The sequence below is a fragment of the Bombina bombina genome, chromosome 2 (assembly GCF_027579735.1).
Source record: "Bombina bombina isolate aBomBom1 chromosome 2, aBomBom1.pri, whole genome shotgun sequence".
NCBI classification, from domain to species: Eukaryota; Metazoa; Chordata; class Amphibia; order Anura; family Bombinatoridae; genus Bombina; species Bombina bombina.
Genome location: NC_069500.1, coordinates 1,417,856,416 through 1,417,868,575, shown reverse-complemented (window position 1 = coordinate 1,417,868,575; position 12,160 = coordinate 1,417,856,416).

The following is a 12,160-nucleotide window of genomic DNA, read 5'->3' as shown; positions in this document are numbered from 1 at the left end:
ATTAGCAATTGTCACCTCAATATGAGAAAATATTGTATTCCTATAAATAAAAACATAGGAACACAAATAAATTAGTGTCCTAAGAACACTAAGAAAGAGGGTACAAAACGGAACCCGTTGATGTTCCAGACATGAGTAAAGAACACATCAATATGAGGTATATGAGAACATAGAAAGAAATAAATCCTAATAACACTATGATTATGACACATGAGACCATACGTGTTGAAATAAGGCCCCTACAGAAAATAGGATAATAAACAAGTGATGGAAAAGAAAAAATCCTCTCAACATGAGAGATAAATACACTGATTCCTGTACAGAACAGGTAAACTATGTAGACACATATATATGCCCTGTTAAAATATATTAGTCAAGAAAAGATAAGCCCAGAATATGCTATCACTAAAAAGAATAGGGATAAACATCCCTAAACAATATTTTGTATACGTAGCCGCCAAGGATAAAATAAGCAGAGCTCTATAATATATCCAGCATACAACTAGACAAAAAATCCTTTGCAAATTAAAGAAAGAACAATGCCAGCAGTAGAGAAACTACTGTGAACGGTCACTAGATGGCAGCCTATACCAAGGAAAAACAAATCCTGAAAATATGGAAAAAAGTTTCTAGGACCGAGAAACATATACGATAGGAAATAACCACTTAAAAAACACCAAAAAGTGTCCCAATATAGAATAGTAGTAAGTAAGGGAAGTAAGGCTGAACAACGTATTGCAAGACAGCCTACCCATAATAGGGAAATACTGCGCTAAAACTTCATAATGCATAAGTCCAGATGCGCCTAAAGGACTGATCGCAGCTGAAAGCGCAGACCGCATAGATAAAAAGACGACGGCATTATAAAAACTCTAGACAGAAAAAGAAATATAAAGCGAGAAACGCTTATATAGCGAGAAATGCCAACAGATAATGCAATAAACTCCCTTATTACACATGCGGTAATAGGCTCAGAAGACAATCACCTCACAAGAGAGAGACAAAGTATATGCAAGAAATATCATGCACCAATGAAAAAAAAAACTTAAAATAAATACAATCTGCAAGAGCCCAAAAAAATCTTTGGTCTATAAGACATTCCACAATGGCATTAATGCTGCAATTAGGCACAGCTGGAGCTGACCTGGTTATAAGACCCAGAATACTGAGGTATACAGTAACTCTCCCTTACTCAACTACATTTTCTTTTGCATTATTGCTTGCAGGAAATAGGTATTTGTCTTAAGTCCTGAACTCTGGACCCTCATATGTATCCCAGTGACTTTCCACTGAGCCACCAGAGATCCAATGCTTACTTAACGCCTATGCTCTTCAATCAGCACTGCTAAGGCGGCATCTGCAAGGAAAATGTGCTGAAAATCAGCCCAAAAATCATATGTACAATGCAGAGGACAAAAACATGCCCTCTTACAGACAGAGTAACGAATCTGAGAAACACAAATAAAAACGCTACTCCCAATAAGAGATAAAATCTATCGCTCCTATGTATACAAAAAATAAATAAGGTGAAAATAAATATATTGGTATTCAAAAAGGCAGGATTCATAAATAGAGAACAAACTGGCTATGAAAGAAAACTACATTATTACTCCTACATACTGAGCCATAAGGTAGGGTTGCCACCTCAGCCATGGTTTCCTGGAGACTTATGAGTTACACATGCTGCAGGGTGTGCAGGGAGGAACATGTATTGTGTTTCTGGACAGCACTATACATATTCTTTCCTGCACACCCTGCAGCATGTGTAACTTATAAGTGTTATATATTTTAAGGGACGGGTGGCAACCCTACCATAAGGAGAAAACAATAACACATATATGCTGTTTTATTCCACAACCTGTGACTTGTGGCTTGTCAGAGCTGAACATCTACTCACTAAGAGATAGATATAATTCCAGAATACAAGTAGGAAATAACCCCAAATGTGACAATCACATTAAGGATTTAAGAAAAAAAAAATGTATGCTTACCTGATAAATGTATTTATTTCCGGATATGGCAAGTCCACGGTTTGAGTAATTACTGTTGGGAATATCACTCCTGGCCAGCAGGAGGAGGCAAAGAGCACCACAGTTAAACTGCTAAGTATCACTCCCTTACCCACAACCCCCAGTCATTCGACCAAAGGGAAATGGAGAAAAAGGAGTAACACAAGGTGTAGAGGTGCCTGAAATTATAGTCAAAAGAACAACTGTCTTAAAATAAAGTGGGGCTGTGGACTCACCATATCCGGAAATAAATAAATTTATCAGGTAAGCATACATTTTGTTATTCTTTCCTAAGATATGATGAGTCCAAGGCTTAAGTAATTACTGTTGGGAATCAATACCCAAGCTAGAGGACACGGATAAATAGGAAGGGACACGAAAAGGCAGTCCCTAAACAGAGGGCACCCCCACTTGAACAACCTTTCTCCCAAAAGAAGCCTCAGCTGAGGCAAAAGTATCAAATTTGGAAAATTTAGAAAAAACTAAATTTATGCTTACTTGATAAATTTCTTTCTCTTGTGGTGTATCCAGTCCACGGGTTCATCCATTACTTGTGGGATATTCTCCTTCCCAACAGGGAGTTGCAAAGAGGACACCCACAGCAGAGCTGTCTATATAGCTCCTCCCCTAACCCCAACCTCCAGTCATTCGACCGAAGGCAAGTAAGAAAAAGGAGAAACTATAGGGTGCAGTGGTGACTGTAGTTGTAAAAAATAAAAACTCCTGACTTAAAAATGACAGGGCGGGCCGTGGACTGGATACACCACAAGAGAAAGAAATTTATCAGGTAAGCATAAATTTTGTTTTCTCTTGTAAGGTGTATCCAGTCCACAGGTTCATCCATTACTTGTAGGATACCAATACCAAAGCTATAGGACACGGATGAAGGGAGGGACAAGGCAGGAACTTAAACAGAAGGCACCACTGCCTGTAAGACCTTTCTCCCAAAAATAGCCTCAGAGGAAGCAAAAGTATTAAATTTGTAGAATTTAGAAAAAGTATGAAGCGAAGACCAAGTCGCCGCCTTGCAAATCTGTTCAAAAGAAGCCTAATTTTTAAATGCCCATGTGGAAGCTACCGCTCTAGTAGAGTGAGCTGTAATCCTCTCAGGAGGCTGCTTGCCAGCAGTCTCATAAGCTAACCGGATCATGCTTCTCAGCCAAAAAGAAAGAGAAGTTGCCGAAGCCTTGAGACCTCTTCTCTTTCCAGAGAAGACAACAAACAAGGCAGATGTTTGACGAAAATCCTTAGTTGCTTGTAAGTAGAACTTTAAAGCACGAACCACATCCAGATTGTGCAACAACCGTTCCTTCTTAGACCCGGAGAGGAGGTTCCTGTGTGGGGGTGGAGACTAATGGCAGCATGTCTCATGTCGGCGTGCAGGTCGACTGTTAACAACGCATCCCACTCTTATTGCTCCATAGTCCCAGAACTCTGTGGTACAGAGGGGCCGTGGCAAGTGTGATCTTGCCAGAGAAGGAACTTACTAAGGCCAAATTGGTCTGCGTTTTTTACCGCATTTCTTATTTCCGTTTTTTGATCCAGTGGCTACCCCCAGAAACTACTTGAAGGAGAGAGGTTAAAGTCCGTGGTCTACCCTGGTTGTAGAGTCTCTGGACAGTACTATTCCTACCCAGATAAGCCGGGTCTAATCTAGGGTACAAGTGCAAAGTTGGGGGCCCTGCAACAATATAACAGCTTACCGGAGTGGCAGAAAGTGAGACACCGGGAAGTGAAGCATTGTCTCCCGGATTGAAGGAGTGCCGTGATTGGGAGGACGGCGGAGGGATTCGCTGGCAGCATCCGGGAGTGAAGTGCCGGGAGGCGCGTGTGGCTTCCGGCCTCTGGGTCTAGGAACGGCCATCGGAGGTAACGTGCAGCAGCCAGAGCTGCAACCTGGGGTGCTGTAGCAGTTGATGTCTCCCCAGCTACAGGTCGGCTTGCCATATGGAAGGCATTCTAGATGTGGACATACGGATCCCGCAAGTATAACTATTTGTATTGATTCCACATAAAATGGCATTTTCCTCTTACTATATAAAGCATTGACGCTGACGATAAATAACTTGCTATTTGGGAGGGATTTCAAGCAAACTTTCTGCCTAAATCGTTTAAATACTAAAGCCTAAATAATACTGCCTTGCCTGACACTTGGAATTCAGCCAGAAAAAAGAAAAGAACTGTATCAAGGACTCTGTTATAACAATCTTTGCTGGCTGGGATATTGTCATTTTAAATATCGCTACAAAAAGCAGTAACAATACATGACACTCTTTTTTTCTTTGCCAGATCGAGTCAAACTACCCTAGATAAAATTCTATGTATTGGCTATATTGCAGAATTGTAAATGCATATGTAGTAGTGTTGGCTATACAAAATTCTAAGGAAATGTTTGGTTAATTTTGTCTATCTATAGCTATAAGGTGTATCAGATAAGTTTCATACATTGTGCAAAGATTCGTAAAAACTGTCAATATATTTGTCTGATTATCTCAGTTATATTCAGGAGCTGACATTTTAACTTCCAGTTTATAAGAATAGCTATAAGACAAAACCGCATAACTTTGAGCCCTGTTTATAATCAAAAGTTATTTAGGTGTAAGTGTTTCTGCCATCAGATGATGCTGACTGGCGTTTACTGTTTACTTCTTCCTACTTCGTTTCCCTTTCCACTGTTTTGCTAATTGTGAATACATAAAACATAGGTCTGTGGGAATCAGTGAAGTAAATTGGGTTCGCTAGGACTTTTTGCCTAATTATCTGAACACTAATTCAAATAATTATACACACTATTAATTCCTCTAACACATTTGGAAGGATTTTTAAAAAACAAACAAAACAAAAAAAAAAACACATACACTCACCATTCACTGGGACAAATCCCTTAAGCTAGACAGTAAGATCTCTTACTGAATATACCCACGTCACAGTTTCTACCAGACACTATCTAGTAGTGTCCTTTCAGACATTTTTTTCACCTTTAAAATATATTTTTTTCACCCTGTGGTTGTTTTTTATCACTTTTTTTCACATTATCAATAGAAAAATTTATTACGCAGGCAAAAACTAATTCCCCAAAAATGCCAGCTAAATCCAAAGATAAAAAGGCCAAGATGGCAGATAACAGTGTAGAAAATATACCTGAAATTACACCTTTAACAATTGACACTCAGACCCTTACAAGTCAGTTAGTGGCTTTATTTTCACCACAATTTGATTCTATAAAAACAGAGTTAGGTGTTATCTCTGCAGATATAGGGACACTATCGTCAGAAATAAAACAATTCTCATTAAGACTCTCTGAAGCCGAAAATAGGATATCTTCACTAGAAGATCAGGCAAATACGCAACATACATCCATACAGAAACAAGAGGCTAAACTAAAAAGTATGCAATTGCGCTTGGAGGATCTGGAAGATCGCTCCAGGCGCAATAACATTAGAATTATTGGTTTGCCGGAATCTCCGGAGTTTGAGGACCTTATGACTTTCTCTTCAACCACTCTACCGCAGACACTGGGCATCCCCTTACATCTGGTACCCTTGGTAATTGAGAGAGCCCACAGAGTAGGTCCCAGGAAGCTAGTCACCAATGGGGTCATTAGACCCAGGATGGTTATCCTCAAGCTCCTGAGATTCCAGGATAAAATTGAGATCCTTAGCCTTTACAAAAAGAAAAAAGAGCCGCTGATAATTGGGAGCAAAAAAATATTGTTGTTCCAGGATTTCTCTGGCGAGACCTCAGCTAGGAGAAAAGCCACGGCCCCGTATTGTACGCAACTAATAAATAAAGGCATCAATGCTTGGCTGAGCTACCCGGCCAGAATTATAATAAAAGATAATGGTAATAGGCAGATATTTAGTGAAACATCAGAGGTAATTGAGTTTTTAAAGAAAATGGGATAATGACGAAATATCAATATTTGATGTTTAAGATGCTCAGAGTTCTGTTTAGGATAAAAAAACATAATTTATGCTTACCTGATAAATTTATTTCTCTTGTAGTATATCCAGTCCACGGATCATCCATTACTTATGGAATATATTCTCCTTCCCAACAGGAAGCTGCAAGAGTCCACCCACAGCAAAGCTGCTATATAGCTCCTCCCCTAACTGCCATATTCAGTCATTCGACCGAAAACATGCAGAGAAAGGAAAAACCATAGGGTGCAGTGGTGACTGTAGTTCAAATGAAAAAATTACCTGCCTTAAAGTGACAGGGCGGGCCGTGGACTGGATACACTACAAGAGAAATAAATTTATCAGGTAAGCATAAATTATGTTTTCTCTTGTTAAGTGTATCCAGTCCACGGATCATCCATTACTTATGGAATACCAATACCAAAGCTAAAGTACACGGATGATGGGAGGGACAAGGCAGGTACTTAAACGGAAGTTACCACTGCCTGTAAAAACACCCTTTCTCCCAAAAATAGCCTCCGAAGAAGCAAGGTATCAAATTTGTTAAATTTGAAAAGTATGAAGCACAGACCAAGACTCCGTCTTGTAAATCTGTTCAACAGAAGCCACATTTAAAAAAGGCCCAAGTGAAAACCACAGCTCTAGTAGAATGAGCTGTAATCCCTTCAGGAGGCTGCTGTCCAGCAGTCTCATAAGCTAAATGAATTATGCTTTTTAACCAAAAAGACAGAGAGGCTGCTGAAGTCTTTTGACCTCTCCTCTGTCCAGAATAGACAACAAACAAGGTGAACGTTTGATGAAAACTGTAGTAGCTTGTAAGTAAAACTTTAAAGCACAAACCACGTCCAATATTGTGTAATAGACGTTCCTTCTTTGAGGAAGGATTAGGATACAAGCATGGAACAACTATCTCTTGAGTGATGTACTTGTTAGATACCACCTTAGGAAAAAACCCAGGTTGGTACGCAGGACTACCTTATCCGTACGAAGGACCAGATAAGGAGAATCACATTGTAACACAGATAACTTGGAGACTCTACGAGTCGAGGAATTAGCTACCCAAAAGGAACTTTCCAAGATAAAGATTGATATCTATGGAACAAAAAAGGTTCAAACGGAACTTCTTGAAGAACCTTAAGAATCAGGTTTAAGCTCCATGGCGGAGCAACAGTTTTAAACACAGGCTTGGATCTAACCAAAGCCTGACCAAATGCCTGAACGTCTAGAATACCTGCCAGATGCTTGTGCAAAAAAATAGACAGAGTAAAAATCTGTCCCCTTTTAAGGAATTAGCTGACAACCCTTTTCTCAAAAACATCTTGGAGAAAAGATAATATCCTGGGAATCCAGACTTTACTCCATGAGTAACCCTTGGATTCATAACAATCAGATATTTACACCATATCTATGTTCAATTTTCCTAGAGACAGGCTTTCATGTCTGTATTAAGGTATCAATGACTGACTCGGAGAAGCCATGCTTTGATAACATCAAGCGTTCAGTCTCCAGGCAGTCCATCTCAGATTGATTCTATTTAGATGGTTGAAAGGACCCTGAGGTAGAGGGACCTGTCTCAGAAGCAGAGACCGTGATGGAAAGGATGACATGTCCACCAGATCTGCATACCAGGTCCTGCGTGGCTACGCAGGCGCTGTCAAAAACACCAAAGCCCTCTCCTGCTTGGTCTTGACCTCCGGAGGAAATCCCACTCCCCCGGAAAAAAAGTCTGACGACTTAGAAAATCCACCTCCCAGTTCTCAACACCTGGGATATGGATAGCTGATAGACAAGAGTGAGTCTCTGTCCAGTGAATTATTGTAAGACTTCTAACATCGCTAGGGAACTTCTATTCCCCCTTGATGGCTGATGTAAGCCACAGTCGTGTATATTGTCCGACTGAGTATGATGTACCTCAGAGTTGCTAACTGAGGCCAAGTCTGAAGAGCATGGAATATCACTCCCAGTTCCAGAATATTTATTAGAAGGAGGGTCTCCTCCTAAGTCCACTATCCCTGAGCATTCAGGGAGTTCCAGACTGCATCCCAACCTAAAAGGCTGGCATCTATTGTAACAATTGTCCCATCTGACCTGCGGAATGTCATACCCTTGGACAGATGGACCCGACATAGTCACCAGAGAAGAGAATCTCTGGTCTCTTGGTCCAGGTTTAACAGGGGGACAAATCTGTGTAATCCCCGTTCCTCTGACTGAGCATGCATAGTTGCAGCGGTCTGAAATGTAGACGTGCAAACGGTACTATGTCCCTTGCCGCTACCATTAAGCCGATTTCATTCATGTACTGAGCCACCGAAGGGCGCGGATGGGATGAAAAAACACGGCAGAAATTTAGAAACTTTGACAACCTGGACTCCGTCAGGTAAATTTTCATTTCTACAGAATCTATCAGAGTCCCTAGGAGGGAAACCCTTGAGATTGGGGATAGAGAACTCTTTCCTTGTTCACTTTCCACCCATGTGATCTCAGAAATGCTAGTACTACGTCCGTATGAGACTGGGCAATTTGGATGTTTGACGCCTGTATCAGGATGTCGTCTAAATAAGGGGCCACTTCTATGCCCCGCGGTCTAAGGACCGCCAAAGCGACCCCAGAACCTCCATAAAGATTCTTGGGGCTGTAGATATCCCAAAGGAAAGAGCTACAAACTGGTAATGCCTGTCTAGAAAGGCAAACCTGAAAAACGATGGTGATCTTTATGCATCACAATGTGAGGATAAGCATCCTTCAAATCCATTGTAGTCCTCTATTGACTCTCCTGGATCATAGTTAAGATGGTACGAATAGTTTCCATCTTAAATGACGGAATTCTGAGGAATTTGTTTAAGATCTTTAGATCCAAAATAGGTCTGAAGGTTCCCTCTCCTTGGGAACCACAAACAGATTTGAGTAAAAACTCTGTCCCTGTTCCTCTCTTGGAACTGGATGGATCTCGTACACAATGTAAGAATGCCTCCTTCTTTATCTGGTTTGCAGATAATTGTGAAAGGCGAAATCTCCCCTTTTTTGGGGGGGGAATCTTTGAAATCCAGAAGATATCTCTGGGATATAAATTCCAATGCCTAGGGATCCTGGGCATCTCTTGCACACGCCTGGGTAAAGAATGAAAGTCTGCCCCCTATAGGATCCGTTACCGGATAGGGGTCCGTTCCTTCATGCTGCCTTAGAGGCAGCAGCAGGCTCCTTGGCCTGCTTATCTTTGTTCCAGGTCCGATTGTCTCCAGACCACTTGGACTGAGCAAAAATTCCCTCTTGTTTTGCCTTAGAGGAAGAGGATGCCACACCTGCCCTGAAGTTTTTAAAAGGTACGAAAATTAGACTTTTTTCCCCCCTTGATTTAGACCTATCCTGAGGAAGGGCATGACCTTTTCCTCCAGTGATATAAGCAATAATCTCCTTCAAACCAGGCCCGAATAGGGTCTGCCCCTTGAAGGGAAGTTAAGTAGCTTATTTATTAAAGTCACGACAGCTGACCATGATATAAGCCATAGCGCTCTGCGCGCCAGTATAGTAAAAAACAGAATTCTTAGCCGTTAGTTTAGTCAAATGAACAAGGCATCAGAAAACAAAGGAATTGGCTAGCATAAGCTTGTCAAATATATTCATCCAATGGAGACGCTTAACTGTAAAGCCTCATCAAGAGACTCAACCCAGAACGCCACAGCAGCAGTGACAGAAGCAATGTATGCAAGGGGCTGCAGGATAAAACCCTGTTGAATAAACATTTTTTATCCATTGGATCTAAAAAGCACAACTGTCCTCGTCAGAGGTAGTGGTACGCTTAGCTAGAGTAGAAACTCTTCTCTCCACCTTAGGAACTGTCTGCCAGAAGTCCCGTGTGGTGGTAACTATTAGAAAACATTCTTCTAAAAAATAGGAGGGGAAGAGAACGGCACACCTGGTCTATCCCATTCCTTATTAAAAAAATTTTAGTAAACCTCTTTAGGTATTGGAAAAACATCAGTACACACCGGCACTGCATATTATTTATCCAGTCTACACAATTTCTCTGGCCCTGCGATTGTACACATTCATTCAGAGCAGCCAAAGCCTCCCTGAGCAACAAGTGGAGGTTCTCAAGCATAAATTTTAAATGTAGAAATATCAGAATCAGGTTAAATCATCTTCCCTGAGTCAAAAAAAATCACCCACAGACTAAGCATATTGTGAGGTAGTATCATACATGGTTCTTAAAGCGTCTGTATGCTCTGTATCTACCCCCAGAGCTAACTGCTTTCCTTTAATTTCAGGTAATCTGACTAATATTGCTGCCAGAATATTATTCACCACCTTTGCCATGTCTTGTAAAATAAACGCTATGGGTGCCCTTGATGTACTTGGCGCCATTTGAGCGTGAGTCCCTGAAGCGGGAGTCGAAGGGTCTGACACGTGGGGAGAGTTAGTCGGCATAACTACCCCCACGACAGAATCCTCTGGTGATAATGTTTTTAAAGACAAAAAATGATCTTTATTGTTTAACATGAAATCAGTACATCTGGTACACATTCTAAGATGGGGTTCCACCATGGCTTTAAAACATAATGAACACAGAGCTTCCTCTATGTCAGACATGTTAGAACAGACTAATAATGAGACTAGTAAGCTTGGAAAACACTTTAAATCAAGTTAACAAGCAAATATATAAAACGTTACTGTGCCTTTAAGAGAAACAAATTTTGTCAAAATTTGAAAAACAGTGAAAAAAAGGCAGTAAAACAAACGAAATTTTTACAGTACATGTAATAAGGTAACAGAGCATTGCACCCACTTGCAAATGGATGATTAACCCCTTAATGCAAAAAACAGATAAAAAACAAACAAACAAAAAAAACGACATAGACGTTTTTAAAAACAGACACAACAAACTGCCACAGCCAACAGTGGGAAGCTTCAGTTAACTGTTTCTATGCAAAATTTAAGCCAGCCATGTGGAAAAAACTTAGGCCCCAATAAGTTTTATCACCAAACATATGTTAAAAAACGATTAAACATGCCAGCAAACGTTTTAAAACACATTTTTACAAGAGTATGTATCTCTATTAATAAGCCTGATACCAGTCGCTATCGCTGCATTTAAGGCTTTACTTACATTACTTCGGTATCAGCAGTATTTTCTTAGTCAATTCCATTCCTAGAAAAATATTTTACTGCACATACCTTATCTGCAGGAAAACCTGCACGCCATTCCCCCTCTGAAGTACCTCACTCCTCAGAATGTGTGAGAACAGCAAATGGATCTTAGTTACGTCTGCTAAGATCATAGAAAAACGCAGGCAGATTCTTCTTCCAAATACTGCCTGAGATAAACAGCACACTCCGGTGCCATTTAAAAATAACAAACTTTTGATTGAAGAATAAACTAAGTAGAAAGCACCACAGACTCTCACAACCTCCTATCTATGTTGAGGCTTGCAAGAGAATGACTGAATATGGCAGTTAGGGGAGGAGCTATATAGCAGCTTTGCTGTGGGTGGACTCTTGCAGCTTCCTGTTGGGAAGGAGAATATATTCCATAAGTAATGGATGATCCGTGGACTGGATACACTTAACAAGAGAAATCCATATTCCTGCTGGATCTGTTTTTTTTTGTTTTTTTTTGGGATCTTCCCTCCTTCTCCCTCTCTCGTTATAAGGATAAATTGTTGATTATCAGTATTATTAAAAAATGACAGCGGAAATTAGGATGTTTTCCTGGAACGTGGGGGGTATTAGTTCACCAGTGAAACGTAAATTGATTGTTAGAACCTTAGCTGGGCTGCAGCCTGATCTGGTCTGTCTCCAAGAAACACATCTTAAGGAGATAGAAGCAGCTAAACTTAAGATCAAATGGGTTGGAGAGGTAATCTCCACTAATGGTCCCAATAAAAAGTGCGGAGTAGCAATACTACTGCACAAACAATTAGACTACAAGATTATAAAAACAGAGATTGATGGGGAGGCCAGATTTATCTTACTTCACATAATGATAAAAAATATAAAATTTATAATCTGTAGTATTTATGCTCCTAACAAATTTTCATTAGTTTTCTGGGAAAATATCCAAAATAAGTTATTTCCGCTTATAGGGAACAACTTAATTCTATGTGGAGATTTTAATATGACATTAGACCCCTCAATAGACAGGTTTTCACGTAAAAACATAGTCAGTAATAGACAAAGTGCTAAATATTTCCAGAGACTCTGCTATAAATTAAAATTAACAGATATTTGGCAAAT